General features: G+C 41.2%; 1 protein-coding gene across 1 annotated transcript in view; it reads right to left on the bottom strand.

Moving 5' to 3' along the window:
* Positions 1 to 18,594, bottom strand: part of LOC133639450 (target of Myb1 membrane trafficking protein-like) — an 862,139-nt gene that overhangs the window by 638,587 nt on the left and 204,958 nt on the right. The gene's annotated exons all lie outside the window — the stretch shown is intronic.

The following is an 18,594-nucleotide window of genomic DNA, read 5'->3' as shown; positions in this document are numbered from 1 at the left end:
TTGACCAAAGAACCACCATTACATGTTATGTAGACCACAAGATAGTGTTTTAAATTTAGTAAAAAATCATAAAATTACCCCTTTAATGCGCATTATAATACGGTGCGCCTTTTGTATGAAAATAGACCTGAATAGACCAGCTCATCGGCAGTGCGCCTTTTAATCCGGTGCGCCCTATGGTCCGAAAAATAAGGTATGTCTGAATGAAGCTTTTCAGTCATACTGTTTGTCCTTTTCCACTGCTGGTATAGCAGTCGGCTGGCAGGTGGAGTTGGCAGGCCCGCCTCCCTTTACCTGCCCATTAAATTTTCCTGAAGGAACTCTCCTGAAGGAACCAATAAAGTACTATCTATCTATCTATCAACAGGACTGTCTCAGAATATTAGAATATTGTGATAAAGTTCTTTATTTTCTGTAATGCAATTAAAAAAACAAAAATGTCATACATTCTGGATTCTTTACAGATCAACTGAAATATTGCAAGCCTTTTATTATTTTAATACTGCTTAAGAAAACTCAAAGATCCCATCTCAAAAAATTGGAATATTTCCTCAGACCAAGTAAAAAAAAAATATTTATAACAGCAAAACAAAATCAAACATTTGAAAATGTCTATTAATGCGCTCAGTACTCTAGAAGCGTCTGACTTGGGCTATGAAAAAGAAGCACTGGACAGTTGCAGAGTGGTCCAGAGTCCTGTTTTCAGACGAAAGCAAGTTTTGTACTTCATTTGGAAGTCAAGGCGCGAGAGTCTGGAGGAAGGTTGGAGAGGAGCAAAATCCAAGTTGCTTGAAATCCAGTGTGAAGTTCCCACAGTCAGCAATGGTTTGGGGAGCCATGTCAGCTGCTGGTGTTGGTCCACTGTGTTTCATCAAGTCCAGAGTCAATGCAGCTGTGTACCAAGAGATTTTAGAGCACAGCATGCTTCCATCTGTTGAAAATCTCTATGGAGATGATGATTTCATTTTCCAGCATGATCTGGCACCTGCCCACAGTGCCAAAACCACCAGAAACTGGTGTACTGACCATGGCATTACTGTCCTCGATTGGCCTGCCAACTCCCCTGACCTGAACCCCATTGAGAATTTGTGGGGTATTGTGAAGAAGAAGCTGAAAGACACCAGACCCAATAATGCAAATGAGCTAAAGGCCGCTATTGAAGCATCCTGGTCATCCATAACACCTCAGGAATGCCACAGGCTGATTGCCTCCATGCCACGCCGCATTGATGCAGTAATCCGTGCAAAAGGATTCCCAACCAAGTACTGAGTGCATTAATTGACATTTTCAAACATTTGATTTTGTTTTGCTGTTAAAAATCTTTTTTTAAAATTTGGTCTGAGGAAATATTCTAATTTTTTTGATAGATTTTTGAGTTTTCTTAAGCTGTACGCCATAATCAGCAATATTAAAATAATAAAAGGCTTGCAATATTTCAGTTGATGTGTAATGAATCCAGAATGTATGACATTTTAGTTTTTTTAATTGCATTACAGAAAATAAAGAACTTTATCACAATATTCTAATTTTCTGAGACAGTCCTGTATCTGGCCAAAGCTTTCAAATACTATAAAGGTTTGCGCTTCTGGGAGCTTTAGGACTGTAGCAATACTGTGCTTCACTCACTAACATTTTGCCTATTCAAATCAGGTAAAGAATGCCTGCCCTGGATGCAGATTTATGCCCTACTATGTTTATGACTGTGTTGCTCCTTAAATGTGCCACAGAATTGGCAGCAGGGGAACTAATGCTGAACGCTAACTCTCTAATCGTGTGCCCTTTTGGAAGCGTGTGAGACTACAAATCATCAATTAGATCTAATAGATCCTGCCAGTATGTTTGGTGACAATGAACGCGTGTCTGCCGACTAGAACGCAGCTTTGTAACTCGTGAGTCTGCATGGACACTGAATTCTACTAATCCTACTGATGGGTCATTTTGTGGCTTTTGAACTTGAATTGTATGTGTACAAAAACAATGTTTACAATCATTAGGCACACATCCTTGCAAAGAATGAGGTCACCCCTCTGGTGTTTTTCGTAAATAAGATGTATCTTATGATTGATTATGATGACTTCTTTTACGATTTATAAAGGTTGTTACAATGTTAAACAATGTGAAAGTGCCAAGTCACACAGTTCATGCATTTGGATGAGAGCTTGCAGACAATTTTGGACGCCTCTGAATGCTGTGTTTTGGAGTCTTTTTTTTTTTTTTTTAACACTGGGCCATTTGTGACATCACAGTGTGTCGGACGTACTTATGTGGCCATCCTAGTACATGCTCTTTGCCTGCATTACCCCTCTCTGCTGTCATTTCTTCTCGTCTCATGCCCTCCTACATGCTCTGATGTCTTTAAAATAAATACTTCCCTTTTTAATTATCCACAACATTTTACACAGCACTTTTTTGTCAACATGGACCAGTACAAATTTTGTGTAGCCGCTAAACTGCGGCGAAAAAAGGCGACGTCATTGTGACATTCCAACCTGGTTTGAGGAAACACAAGAAAAGGTAGGATAAAGTATTAGCCAAGATTAGATGGAAATCAATCAGAGAGTTTGCATGTGTACCTCATGCTTTGCCGGGTGAATCTATCTATTGTGTATGAAGTTTATTTTTGACCGTGACTAAAAAAAAATAACGGTAATGTTCATCTTCAAGATATATATATACAGTCGTGGTCAAAAGTTTACATACACTTGTAAAGAACATAATGTCATGGCTGTCTTGAGTTTCCAATACTTTCTACAACTCTTTATTTTTTTGTGATAGAGGGATTGGAGCACATACTTGTTGGTCACCAAAAACATTCATGAAGTTTGGTTCTTTTATGAATTTATTATGAATCTACTGAAAATGGGACCAAATGTCCAAAATGTTAATATTTAGTTGCAATGTCCCTTGGCAAGTTTCACTGCAATAAGGTGCTTTTGGTAGCCATCCACAAGCTTCTGTCAAGCTTATGGTTGAATTTTTGACCACTCCTCTTGACAAATTTGGTGCAGTTCAGCTAAATTTGTTGGTTTTCTGACATGGACGTGTTTCTTTAGCATTGTCCACACGTTTAAGTCAGGACTTTGGGAAGGCCATTCTAAAACCTTAATTCTAGCTCGATTTAGCCATTCCTTTACCACTTTTGACGTGTATTTGGGGTCATTGTCCTGTTGGAACACCCAACTGCGCGCAAGACCCAACCTCCGGGCTGATGATTTTAGGTTGTCCTGAAGAATTTGGAGGTAATCCTCCTTTTTCATTGTCCCATTTCTTAATTTTTGTTTCTTCTGACATCACATGGACAAAGATAAGACCTTCTGGAAGAAAGTTCTGTGGTCAGATGAAACAAAAATTTAGCTGTTTGGCCACAATACCCAGCAATATGTTTGGAGGAGAAAAAGTGAGGCCTTTAATCCCTGGAACACCATCCCTACCGTCAAGCATGGTGGTGGTAGTATTATGCTCTGGGCCTGTTTTGCTGCCAATGGGACTGGTGCTTTACAGAGAGTAAATGGGACAATGAAAAAGGAGGATTACCTCCAAATTCTCAGAGAAGCTCAGAGAATAAGTTATAGAAGTGACTGTAGAGCAAAATTTACACCGAAGCATATCCAAAACATGTTGTGTTTCTTAACCATTGGGCCGGGTCCCATTGTTGGGCTGCGAGCGCTCCTCAGAGGGGCCGCCAAAAAATCTGTTTCTCAGCTCCTCAGAGGGGCCGCCAAAAAATCTGTTTCTCAGCTGTGGTCTGTATGGGCAACAGCGGTCAGTTGCAACAGAATAATCTGGAACTGAAATCGTAGACAACTTACTTAAGTGCAGAAATTATGACAAAAATGTTAAAGCTGTATTTTAATTTGCACTTAGATTTTATTGAGTTTATTTAAAGAAGGAACTGTACTTTTTTTGGAATTTTGCCTATCCTTCACAATCATTATGAAATACATGATGACGAGCGGCAGGAATGAGTTTCCTCCATTGGGTGGAAGGCTCTCACTCAGAGATAGGGTGAGGAACTCTGTCATTCGCAAGGAGTTTAAAGTAAAGCCGCTGCTCCTCCACATGGAGAGGAGCCAGGTGAGGTGGTTCGGGCATCTGGTCAGGATGCCCACCAGACACCTCCCTGGGCACGTTCCGACCGGTAGGAGGCCACGTGGAAGACCCTGGACACGTTGGAGGGACTATGTCTCCAGGCTGGCCTGGGAACGCCTCAGGATCCCCCGGAAGGAGCTGGACGAGGTAGCTGGGGAAGGGGAAGTCTGGGCTTCTCTGCTTAGGCTGCTGCCCCCGTGACCCGGCTTTGGATAACCGGAAGAACACGGACTGATGTATGGATATGTATCAGCCCAGCAGCATCCTTTATGTGTTAGTTGACTTATTTAAAACAAATAACTGGTCATACTTTCACATTTTAAGACAAAAGCACAGATCACTTATCAGTTACCAATGTAAACAGTTGTTTGTGTGTCATGTGAGTGTGTGTGTGTTAAACGTTTCCTGGAGTGGTTACACAAGGCCTTTGATTAGTTTATTTATTCCATTAATTAGTTTAGATTTTAAGATAAATGGGTATGGATGAGGTTTATTTGGGTACATGTATCTGCCTTGCGTTGGTGTGCGCAATCCAATGTGATGGGTCGTATCTAAAATTGATGCTTTAAAACAAGGGTGTCAAACTCATTTTAGCTCAGGGGCCACATGGAGAAAAATCTAATCTCAAGTGGGCCAGACTTGTAAAATCATGGCATGATAACTTAAACATAAAGACAACTTTATATTGTTTTCTTTGTTTTACTTTGGCAACAAATAGAACAAGCACATTCTGAAAATGTACAAATTGATTGATTGATTGAGACTTTTATTAGTAGGTTGCACAGTGAAGTACATATTCCGTACAATTGACCACTAAATGGTAACACCCGAATAAGTTTTTCAACTTGTTTAAGTCGGGTCCACTTAAATTGATTCATGATACAGATATGTACTATCAGATATATACTATCATCACACAAGATAATCACATTTAATTATTTACATTATTTACAATCCGGGGTGTGGAGGGGGGGGGGGGGGGTTAGGTTTGGTTGTTATCATCAGTCATCAACAATTGAGAACAGAGAAATAGATATTGGAACAGTGTAGGTCTGACTTGGTAGGATATGGACAGCAAGTAATGGACATAGAGAGAGAGAGAGAGAGAGAGAGAGAGAGAGAGAGAGAGAGAGAGAGAGAGAGAAGAGAGAGAGAGAGAGAGAGAGAGAGAGAGAGAGAGAGAGAGAGAGATGAGAGAGAGAGAGAGAGAGAGAGAGAGAGAGAGAGAGATCAGAAGGCATAAGAAAAAGTATCTACATTTGATTGTTTACATTTGATTATTAACAATCCGGGGAGGGTGTTAGTTTAGGGTTGTAGCTGCCTGGAGGTGAACTTTTATTGCGGTTTTGAAGGAGGACAGAGATGCACTTTCTTTTATACCTGTTGGGAGCGCATTCCATATTGATGTGGCATAGAAGGAGAATGAGTTAAGACCTTTGTCAGTTCGGAATCTGAGTTTTACGTGGTTAGTGGAGCTCCCCCTGGTGTTGTGGTTATGGCGGTCATTTAAGTTAAGGAAGTAGTTTGACATGTACTTCGGTATCAGGGAGGTGTAGCGGATTTTATAGACTAGGCTCAGTGCAAGTTGTTTTACTCTGTCCTCCACCCTGAGACAACACACTTTGGAGAAGTGGGTAGGAGTGAGGGTGTGATCTGGGGTGGAGGTCTAGAAGTAATCTGACTAGCTTGTTCTGGGATGTTTGGAGTTTAGATTTGAGGGTTTTGGAGGTGCTAGGGTACCAGGAGGTGCATGCGTAATCGAAAAAGGGTTGAACGAGAGTTCCCGCCAGAATCTTCATGGTGCTTTTGTTGACCAGAGAGGAGATTCTATAGAGAAATCTTGTTCGTTGGTTGACCTTTTTGATTACCTTGGTTGCCATTTTATCACAGGAAAGATTAGCCTCTAGGAACCTAGGTAGGTGACCACATCTTTCCTGGTGATAACAATGTCACCCACTTTTATAGTGAAGTCATTGACTTTCTTAAGGTTGATGTCACAAATAATCCTCTTGACAAAACACTTCAAATTAGTTGAAAATTCTGAGGAAAAACATTTATTTAGTTTAAAAAAACACAATGAAGAACACAATAAACTTAAACTTGTCTCAGTGTATCTACAAAGCCACCAAACTAAGTCACGGCCTGTCTGGGATTGAAAAGATAAATAAATAGATAAAAACTATTCTAGGTCTTAAATACCTCATCTGTCATATCCACATATTAATCCTGTGCTAGTTCAACAAACCCTACAAACAGACGTAGAAACTGTTCAAGAGGTTTGAGTTACACTCTGTGTTCACTTTTCCCTTTTTCAACAGAAACATTTTGGGGCAATTGGGTGCCAAATAACGACACATTCGAAGCAGAAGACGTACAACAGCAGGTTTTACGTTTCATTTTAATCAAGGGGGAAGAACCGCAGCCACGCTTTATTGTGTACCTCTTGCTTGGCCTCGGTATAAACCATTTGCTTGCCTAACAGAATTGCTATTGCGACATCTAGTGGACACATTTTAAAACGGCAGTTTCTTTCATCAAACAACAGCTAACTTTTATACTTAGCAAACTCATCTCGAGGGCCGGATAAACCCGTTCGCGGGCCTGTTACGGCCAACAGGCCGTACGTTTGACACCTGTGCTTTAAAGGTCTACTGAAAGCCACTACTACCGACCACGCAGTCTGATCGTTTATATATCAATGATGAAATCTTAACATTGCAACACATGCCAATACAATAACTTATAAAGTGCAATTTTAAATTTCCCGCTAAACTTCCGGTTGAAAACGTCTTTGTATGATGACGTATGCGAGTGACGTCACTAGTTAAACGGAAGTATTGGTACACCTTTGAATCCAATACAAAAAAGCTCTGTTTTCATCTCAAAATTCCACAGTATTCTGGACATCTGTGTTGGTGAATCTTTTGCAATTTGTTTAATGAACAATGAAGACTGCAAAGAAGAACGTTGTAGGTGGGATCGGTGTATTAGCGCCTGGCTGCAGCAACACAACCAGGAGGACTTTGACTTGGATAGCAGACGCGCTAGCCGACGCTAGCCGCCGACCGCACGGATGATCGGGTGAAGTCTTTCGTCCTTCCGTCGATCGCTGGAACGCAAGTGAGCACGGGTGTTGATGAGCAGATGAGGGCTGGCTGGTGTAGGTGGAGCGCTAATGTTTTTATCATAGCTCTGTGAGGTCCCGTTGCTAAGTTAGCTTCAATGGCGTCGTTAGCAACAGCATTGTTAATCTTCGCCAAGCTGGAAAGCATTAACCCTTGTGTGGTGTTCATATTGTTGTTACTCAGCCAGTGTTTGTGGGTCTGATGGACCCATTGCATTTTGTGGCTTTTAATGCCTCACAATCAAACACTTTTATGTTAAAATACTGACTTATCCCAAAAAACATCTGTAATAAAGTGCTTCGAGTGGCTGGTAAAGGAATACATTGTCTCCAGACTTCCCCCCACATTCGACCCATACCAGTTTGCTTATCGCCCTAACCGCTCCACAGAGTACGCCATCTCCTCTGCACTCCACCTGAGCTTAGAACATCTGGAATGAAAGGACACACACGTGCGGATGTTGTTCCTGGACTTCAGCTCAGCATTCAACACCATTATCCCACGGCACTTGGTGAGCAAACTGGCCCCCCCTTGGATTCAGTACCCCCCTATGCAACTGGCTGCTTGACTTCCTCACAGACAGACCCCAATCTGTGAGAGTGGGCAACAACACCTCCAGTGCCATCTCCCTGAGCACCGACTCCCCCCAGGGCTGCATCCTGAGTCCGCTGCTGTTCACGCTGATGACTCATGACTGCTGCGCCAGGTCCACTACTAACCACATTGTGAAGTATGCGGACGACACGACAGTAGTGGGTCTCATCCGTGACAACAACGACATGGACTACAGGGAGGAGGTGAAACATCTGGTTGACTGGTGCAGAACCAACAACCTGGTCCTGAACGTCGACAAGACCAAGGAGATCATTGTCGACTTCAGGAAGCACCAGTCCAGCCACGCTCCACTCTTCATCAACGGCACAGCGGTGGAGATGGTAAGCAGCACCAAGTTCCTGGGGGTGCAGATAACTGACAATATGACCTGGTCCCTACACACCGGAGCTCTTGTAAAAAGAGCTCAGCAGCGCATGCACTTTTTGCGTGGGATGAAAAGAGCACAGCTCCCTCCCCCCATTCTCAGCTCATTCTACAGAGGCACTATAGAGAGCCTGCTGACCAACAGCATCTCTGTCTGGACTGGAGCCTGCAGTGCCTCAGACTGAAGTCTCTCCAGAGAGTGGTGAGGACGGCGGAAAAGATCATCAGGACTCCTCTTCCTCCTATCCAGGAGATGGCAAAAAAGCCGCTGCCTGACCAGGGCTCAGAAAATCTGCAGAGACTCCTCCCAAACCCACCAAGGACTGTTTTCACTGCTGGACTCTAGAAAGAGGTCAGCAGCCTCCGTAGCAGAACCTCCAGGTTCTGTAACAGCTTCTTCCCTCAAGCCGTAAGACTCTTGAACGCATCATAATAATCCCCTCAATTCCCCCCCAAAATGGATGAACTCTCTGGAATATAAAGACAATATAACATACGTCCATAAATGTGGATGCATATGCAAAAGTGCAATATATTTATCTTTGCAGTAATCTATTTATTTATATCTGCACCTTATTGCTTTTTTATCCTGCACTGCCAACCAGCTAATGCAACGAAATTTCGTTCTTATCTGTACTGTAAAGCTCAAATTTGAACGACAATATAAAGTAAGTCTAAGTCTAAGACCCACAAACGCTGGCTGAGTAACAACAATATGAACGTTGCATGGAAATTTCTCTGCCAGTTTCTGCATCCCACAGGGATTCTTCTTTTGTGTTTCTGCACCTGCGGTTCCCACACAAGGTTGCAACATTGTTTGTCAACACTGTCTGCTCTCATTTTCTCGCACATTTGACCCTCTGATGTTCTGTGTACCTACACTCTGTCCTCCCCGGTGTGTGTGTGTGTGTGTGTGTGTGTGTGTGTGTGTGTGTGTGTGTGTGTGTGTGTGTGGGCGTGTGGTACACAGAACATCAATTTCTACACTTCTATTAGCCCCGGGTCCAGTCGACCCCGGACATCTTATATGTAATAGAAATGTGTAGGGGGGGTGTATGGTGTGTGTTCATTAAATATGTATTCTAATATATGTTCTTCACAGAAAATGAGCCAAAGCCAGTGAGTCTCAGTTTGAAAAATGTATTAATTGTATCATTTTTCTTTTAATAAAAATCGAAAACGGGTCCCACAGACCCGAACACCACACAAGGGTTAACCGTGTATTTACATGTCCAGGGTGAAATAGTATTGTTGATTTTCTGTCTATCCTTCCAGTCAGGGGTTTATTTCTTTTGTTTATACCTGCATTTGAGCCCGATGCTATCACGTTAGCTCCGTAGCTAAAGTGTTTCGCCGATGTATTGTCGTGGAGATAAAAGTCACTGTGAATGTCCATTTCGCGTTCTCGACTCTCATTTTCAAGAGGATATAGTATCCGAGGTGGTTTAAAATACAAATCCGTGATCCACAATAGAAAAAGGAGAAAGTGTGGAATCCAATGAACCCTTGTACCTAAGTTACGGTCAGAGCGAAAAAAGATACGTCCTGCACTGCACTATAGTCCTTCACTCTCACTTTCCTCATTCACAAATCTTTCATCCTCGCTCAAATTAATGGGGTAATCGTCGCTTTCTCGGCCTGAATCTCTCTCGCTGCTGGTGTAAACAATAGGGAAATGTGAGCAGCACTCCAGCTTGTGACGTCACGCTACTTACGGTAGGGGCAAGGCTTTTTTTTATCAGCGACCAAAAGTTGCAAACTTTATCGTCGTTCTCTACTAAATCCTTTCAGCAAAAATATGGCAATATCGCGAAATGATCAAGTATGACACATAGAATGGATCTGCTATCCCCGTTTAAATAAAAAAAAAATCATTTCAGTAGGCCTTTAACACAACAAAACTATACATTTATTGTTGATATTGTTGTGCTTGTAACGCCAAAACAAGACAACTTGAAGTATCTTTTGACACTCAAAAACGTGTGCGCCGTTTATTCCATCAAAGACGAGACTGAATGGCTGCTTTCATCAAAGAGACTCAAAAAGGCGGTCACCACAAATCCCCACCTTTGGGTAAATCTCCTGACGAATGAGTCACTCTTAACTGCATACTGTATATGAATGCTAAACAAGAACAACATTGTTATGTGCACAATAAAACAATGACAGTGAATAATGACGACAAAGTCAAGCAAACAGGTGTGGTGAATTATGTCCTTAAAGCAACCACTACACAAAACTATTTTTTTTAAAAATAATAATAATAATAATGATGATAATGGATTACAGTTAAGTAATGCTTTTCCAGACATTCAAAGTGCTTTACAATGAGAACTAACTGAGAACCTATCATTTATTCACTCCACATTCACACTATGATGGTGGTAAGCTACATTTGTAAACCAATTGCCCTGGGATAGACTGACAAAAACAGGCAGGTCTGCAAATTTGGGCTTACCACCCTCTCCGACCACCATCAAACATTCATTCACATTCATGCACTAGTGAGAGCAGCACTGGGGGAAAAAGTGGGTGAAGTGCCTTGCCAATGGACACAACGGCCATGGCTAGGGTGGCAGAAGCTGGATTGGTTTATGCATTGTACCTTGCCCAATGCTTAATATCAGGTTAGTGTATCTTGTTTTTCACATCACAGGGAAGGAGGAGTGGTGTGTGGTATTAGAGGAGACAGCCTAGCCATAAAAAGGCTCCACTGAAAGGAATAGAAGCCATTTGCTGAGTCAAGTCTGTACACCGTGACAAATACTAGCATGCAGTCTGACTCCTAATATCTCTCAATAGCCGCTTATGGAAACAAATCAATTATAGTAAATTGTCAGTCCTCTCACTTTGCAAATGAAGACCCAGTGGAACATAATAGTATAAATTCTGACTGTAACAATACACCATGCACACAAACATTCTGATTCACCATTGCAAAGCAGTTTAGTAGTTTAAGCACTCAGAAAGTGAACAAAATATTTTCAAATGAGAACTTCACTTTATTTTGGAAGGTTGCCTATCATCCACAATCCTATGTGAGACAAGAAAACAAGTCTTACTCTTTTAAGGACATTACACAAAACCCAAAACCAGTGAAGTAGTTGATCCAAAACCTGTATGTACGTTTGTGCCTTTCAGCATTAATGGCGCCTTCACAAATGTGTAAGTTATCCATGCCTTGAGCACTAACACACCCCCATACCATCACAGATGCTGGCTTTTCAACTTTGCACCTATAACAGTCCGGATGGTTCTTTTCCTCTTTGGTCCGGAGGACACGACATCCACAGTTTCCAAAAACAATTTGAAATGTGGACTCGTCAGACCGCAGAACACTGTTCCACTTTGCATCAGACCATCTTAGATAAGCTCTGACCCAGCGAAGCCGGCGGCGTTTCTGGGTGTTGTTGATAAATGGCTTTAGCTTTGCATAGTAGAGTTTTAACTTGCACTTACAGATGTAACGACAAACTGTAGTTACTGACAGTGGTTTTCTGAAGTGTCCTTGAGCCCGTGTGGTGATATCCTTTAGACATTGATGTCGCTTTTTGATGCAGTACCACCTGAGGGATCGAAGGTCACGGGCATTTAATGTTACGTGCAGTGATTTCTCCAGATTCTTTGAACCTTTTGATGATATTACGGACTGTAGATGGTGAAATCCCTAAATTCCTTGCAATAACTTGTTGAGAAATGTTGTTCTTAAACTGTTGGACAATTTGCTCACGCATTTGTTCACAGAGTAGTGACCCTCACCCAATCCTTGTTTGTGAATGACTGAGCATTTCGTGGAAGCTGCTTTTATACCCAATCATGGCACCCACCTGTTCCCAATTAGCCTGTTCACCTGTGGGATGTTCCAAATAACTATTTGATGAGCATTCCTCCACTTTCTCAGTCTTTTTTTCCACTTGTGCCAGCTTTTTTGAAAAATGTTGCAGGTATCAAATTTCAAATGAGCTAATATTTGCAAAAAATAACACAGTTTTCCAGTTTGAATGTTAAGTATCTTGTCTTGGCAGTCTATTCAATTGAATATAGGTTAAAATGATTTGCAAATCATTGTATTCTGTTTTTATTTACGATTTACGCAACGTGTCAACTTCACTGGTTTTGGGGTTTGTATATAGTGAAAAACTACTAACTAACGATGCAGGTGATTGGATTAATCTAGTAAATTAATCTTAAAAAAACATCCCAAAACTGCCAACAATTACATACCGTGACCTGCATGTTAACCAAGATGTAACGACATTGTTATTGTAAGAGCTAACACGGAGGAATTACTTTTTTGGCTTAGTGACACATTGCCTTGCTCCGACCAAAAGCGAGTAGCCAGCTACTAGCTGCTAGCTAGCTTAAACTGCTTATAACATTGGTTAGGACCCGCAATAAAATGAAGAAGAAAGAGTTGGAGCTGCTTCTGCTGTATAGCCTTTGAGTTAGTAAAGGTTAATGCTAGATTATAAATCATACATTTCACTTGTATAGTAGAAAGATGTGGCACTAAGCTGGGAAGTTAGTCAACATTTAATATCCATAAGCTACCAACTTAATACTGTGAGACAGGTATATTCAACTAAATTGTTTTGGGAGCCACATTTCCACAAAGCTAAAGACCGGGGGGCCAGGGGCCGTACTTATCAAGCTTCTTAGAGTGCCATTTTACTCTTAAGTCCTGAAAATTTGCGAAATTTAGTCCTACTCTCAAAAATAAGAATAAAAGCTTTTTATCAACGTTCTTAAGTCTAAGAATCACTCCTACTCTCCACGATATTTAAGAGACCTTCAGAGGTGTCTTAAGTGGTTAGGAGTTGCCAGCAGGGGATGGCACTGAGGCGAGAGAGACGTGCGCGAACGTTCAGGGAGCGGAACAATGTTGTTGTTTTTTTGATGACGAGCAGCTGATCAAACGGTATCGTTTAGACAGAGCGGATATTATTTTTGTCACAGATTTAATACTTTTCGATTCCATGTTGATTTCTGCATGTGGCTGCAGTGGGCTAGTATATATAGAGCCACCCACACCAGTTTCAAATTAGTTGCCTAATTAATGAATTGGAAAGAAAATGTTATGACAGTAGCGTATGTGTGTGGCCGTGAGGTGAGTGACGTCAGTGAGTGTGTGGGCGATAGAAGAGAGGGAGCGGTAGCGTGAGTGCCGGCGGGGACTATTTTGTTTTGTATTATTTTGTAGCTTATTGTCAAAATATACACTCCCATTGTCCACTTAAATATTTCCAAGATATTTCTTTATTCTTAGACAACGGATTCCCTTCCGTGATTGGTCATTTCTATGGACACAGAAATGACGTCACCTAAAATTGCGTTTACGGCACATAGTAATGTCGTAATTCAGCTCTGAGTGTGACACTTAAGATTCAGTCCTACACTTTGCTGAAAGTGTGAGTAAGACGCTTGATAACTAACTTTTAAGTGCAGCTTTCAGCGAAGAATTTATTTACTCTTAAGTCAACTCTTAGCAGACTTCTTAGGAGTAATTCTAAGAAGCTTGATAAGTACGGCCCCAGACCTCTTCTCTCACTATAAAGTACTAAACGGTCTAGCTCCATCTTGCTGATTGTATTGTACCATATGTCCCGGCAAGAAATCTGCGTTCTAAGAATTTATTAGTGATTCCCAGAGACCAAAAAAGCGCAAAAAGAGTGTTTTCTATTCAGGCTCCAGTACTCTAGAATGCCCTACCGGTAACAGTTAGAGATGTTACCTCAGTAGAAGCATTTAAGTCCCATCTTAAAACTAATTTGTATACTCTAGCCTTTAAATAGACCCCTTTTTAGACCAGTTGATCTGCCATCTCTTTTTTGCTCTACCCTCCTCTCCTGCGTGTAGAGGTTATCAGGTGACCACAGATGAGTCAGGACCCGGGGTGAACCACTCATCTGTGCATCAGTTGGGGACGTCTCTGTGCTACTAACTTGTCTCCATTCAAGATGATCCCCTGCTGGCCCCACTATCATACTTGCCAACCCTCCCGAATTTTCCGGGAGACTCACGAAATTCAGCGCCTCTCCCGAAAACCTCCCGGGACAAATATTCTCCCGAAAATCTCCCGATTTTCAGCCGGAGCTGGAGGCCACGCCCCCTCCAGCTCCATGCAGACCTGAGTGAGGACTGCCTTTTTTCACGTCCGCTTTCCCACGATATAAACAGCGTGCCTGCCCAATCACGTTATTCCATACGAGGCGTCCGGCATACCGCCGATGAGCATGGTGCAGATGGAGAAGATCTTCTCGGCGTCCGTGTTGGCACACACGTTGCCAAAGCCGACGCTGGTCAGGCTGCTGAGGGTGAAGTAGAGGGCGGCGATGTACGAGCTGCGCACCGACGGGCCGCCGACCGTGTTGTTGACGTAGGGCATCTCCGGGCGTTTGCCCAGCTCATGGAGCCATCCTCGGGGAAGAGACGGGAGGACAACAGGGTGACAAGAACTAAATCATCCAGACTAGAGACAAATTGTATTATTATGTTTATCTTACCTAAAAATAAATGTATTTATTTTTATTTTTTTTTAAAACTAAATACATTTTTACTATATTTTGCTAAAAACATCACAATTAATTGTATTTTTATCTGTATTTTTTCTGACTCCTTATTACATCCAACCATAGAATTATACATTAAAATAAACATATTTGAAATAATTAATTTTAAATGATCATATTAATTCATTTAAAATGACCATATTTAATTATTAAAATAATTGCTTGTTTATCAACAACTTTAGCATTTTATTCATTACATTTTGAAGCTCTCAGAAGCCAAGTTATGTTATATTCCTTAAGATTTATTTATGCAAGTTTGAAGTATGAATTATCTAAACACAGTTTGCATATTTTCAGGATATATATATATATATATATATATATATATATGAAATACTTGACTTGGTGAATTCTAGCTGTAAATATACTCCTCCCCTCTTAACCACGCCCACAACCACGCCCCCCGCCCCAACCACAACCCCCCCCCCCCCCCGCCCACCTCCCGAAATCGGAGGTCACAAGGTTGGCAAGTATGCCCACCATGGACTGGACTCTCACACTATTAACTAGATCCACTCGACGTCCATTGCACCCTGCGGTCCCCTCCAAGGTTTCTCATAGTATCCCATTGGATTTAGTTTTTTCTTGCCCTGATGTGGGATCTGAGCCTTAGGATGTCATTGTGGCTTGTGCAGCCCTTTGAGACACTTGTGATTAAGGGCTATAGAAATCAACTTTGATTGATTGATTGATTGATTATTCTTTTTTTGTATATTCTGAAAAACCAGCGTCTTCTACAGTAGACATTTGGTTTTGGTTTATTCCGTTTGCCAGAGTTACAGGAGCGCTCTGCTGTTTTTAAGGACATTCTGCAAAATATCTAGTCAAAGGTCATCTCTACGACAGCACTGTAGTGTTTTTAGCAATCTGTTGCAAAAATATTAGTCTTTCACATGTTTTTGAGCTGAACTGGCGGAACACCAGTTTTGCAGAACGTGGCCACCGACCTTTTCTTTATCCTTTCTAGCTGCTTCCTGAATAGTTTTGCAGTTTTATAGTGCCTTTGTTATTAGAGTAGTAGCATGAGGCGGTATCTTTAGCCAACAGAAGTAGCAAGTAGTGCAGCCTCTCCGGGATGATACATGAATGTGCACGGTGGCCGGAAGATTTGTTGTTTACAGTGTCAGGAGTGCCCAAGGAGAACAACAACCTGGTTGGAGGCTATCTGGTCCTTAACGCAAGGAAGAACAGAAACAAAACTGGCAGAGCCCTACAAATTGACCTCCAGATTGCCACCCAGACTCTGTGATAGTGGCCAGACACAAGCCACTGGAGTTTGTCAGTAGTTCCTGGACAATAGAGGGCAATGAATGACCCGCCACTTTCCCAGACCTGAATGACTCCAATCAGGCATATCTAAGACGTAAATACGCCCCTGTTGCGGATATATTGTACAATACAGTGGAGCGTGCACACATGCAAACCCTCACATAAACACACACCAGATTGTGTAGTCTGACAGCTCCTGCCAGTCAGTCGCACCTCCTTCTCTCTTGTGTTTGTGCCATTACACAGGGCCAGGTGGCCAATGGGCAGGAGTCCGCCTCTCTGCATCACACACACATGCATGCCTCCAAAGAGAAAATTGGTGTCCATGTCACTCCTTGAGTCTCCCTCTGTGCAAATCAGAATAAACACATAATACTACACGGCAAAAAAATGAAAAAGAACCAACGTTATGACTGAATGATGACAGGCTTGTCAATGAATACAATCTCTTTCCTTTACAGCTTGGTTTGATTATATTATGTCATTACGAAAATCTTTTCACACAAATCACAAACACACTCTCTGTGTTTGCGTGTGTGTGGGGGGTGCTTCTTGTCTTTTCTCATACTGTTACTTCGGTCTTCTCACTCCATCTGTTTCCAAATCAACGTTTATGTGTTCAAAATGACCTAAACTGTGTAGATCACTATATGATCACAACATGTGTGTTTTATTTCATAAATCAATCCATAGTAAAAAAATAACCCATTATGTCTCTTGGATTTGACGGCAGAGACACATTCAATCCTGTGAGTCTGTTACACAAGAAATAGGCTTAAGGTGGCTGGCCCTGCTGCACATATTGAGTGACAAATTAACATACAGACACTACCGTTCAAAAGTTTGGGGTCGCATTTAAATGTCCTTATTTTTGAAGGAAAAGCACTGTACTTTTCAATGAAGATAACTTTAAACTAGTCTTAACTTGAAAGAAATACACTCTATACATTGCTAATGTGGTAAATGACTATTCTAGCTGCAAATGTCTGGTTTTTGGTGCAATATCTACATAGGTGTATAGAGGCCCATTTCCAGCAGCTATCACTCCAGTGTTCTAATGGTACAATGTGTTTGCTCATTGGCTCAGAAGGCTAATTGATGATTAGAAAACCCTTGTGCAATCATGTTCACACATCTGAAAACAGTTTAGCTCGTTACAGAAGCTACAAAACTGACCTTCCTTTGAGCAGATTGAGTTTCTGGAGCATCACATTTGTGGGGTCAATTAAACGCTCTAAATGGCCAGAAAAAGAGAACTTTCATCTGAAACTCGACAGTCTATTCTTGTTCTTAGAAATGAAGGCTATTCCACAAAATTGTTTGGGTGACCCCAAACTTTTGAACGGTAGTGTACATACAGCACATACACACATGAATACATACATGCAGATGTGATACATACACACGCACACACACACATTCTTGTATATGTTTTTTTTTTCGTCATAAAAAAATACAATCATGCGTGCTTACGGACTGTATCCTTGCAGACTGTATTGATCTATATTGATATATAATGTAGGAACCAGAAATATTAATAACAGAAAGAAATATCCCTTTTGTGCGAATGAGTGTGAATGAGTGTAAATGGGGGAGGGAGGTATTTTGGGTTGGTGCACTAATTGTAAGTGTATCTTGTGTTTTTTATGTTGATTTAATAAAAAAAAAAAAAAAAGAAAAAAAGAAAAACTTTTTTTTATTTTATTTTTTTTATTTCTTGTGTGGCCCGGTACCAATCGATCCACGGACTTGTGGTTGGGGACCACTGGTCTGCAGCATACAATCCTCCAACACTAACTGGAGGGCGAGGCAGGTGTAAATAGTAGCCTGATTGGCAGTAGCCACCAGGTGTGCCAGGCTGCCAATCAGGGACAGGTGAGGGAAACGAGCGCTCAGGGAGACATGCAGGAGCTGGAACCAAAATAAGAGCACTGACAGGAAATAAAACACAAGCACGGAGGAAAACCCAAACATAACCAGACTGTCGGTGACAATCCTGACAGGCACCACATGATTCGATTGGATTCTTGGGGGTAACGATTCGATTCAGAATCGATTCTTGATTTAAACTAATTATATATTCAAAATCAATACTTTTTTTAATAACATTGGGTGCAAGTTCTATTATTAACTACATTCCTCCATGAAATAAACAAACAGCTCTTATAAACGTTTATATTTCTTAATAGAAACCTAGTTTTGTTTAACAATATGCAACCCAAACATTTAATAAAGTCAAATACAAATAAGGCAACGAGAGAAGTATCCACTTCTCTTGTCTAAAGTTAATATTTACAGCAGATATGGGCATCCACATCAACAATATGATTTGTCTAAGTGGCTGGATAAGACATATTTAAAAATTAATAAATAAATACAATTATTAAAAAAAAAAAAAGATATTTGTTTTTTTAAAAATCTATTAAGAACTGTTACAAATACGAATCACAACTCAACTTCTTTTTGACACCCCTACTAATTAGTAGCATGTCTAAGGCAAGTCAAATCTAAATTAGCATCAAACTAGTGCATTTTGAAAAGTGGAGCCTTACTGTACATTTGAG

This window comes from Entelurus aequoreus, linkage group LG22 (genome assembly GCF_033978785.1).
Source record: "Entelurus aequoreus isolate RoL-2023_Sb linkage group LG22, RoL_Eaeq_v1.1, whole genome shotgun sequence".
Lineage (NCBI taxonomy): Eukaryota > Metazoa > Chordata > Actinopteri > Syngnathiformes > Syngnathidae > Entelurus > Entelurus aequoreus.
Note: the sequence above shows the minus strand (reverse complement) of the source record. Positions and strands in the feature narration are given on the sequence as shown.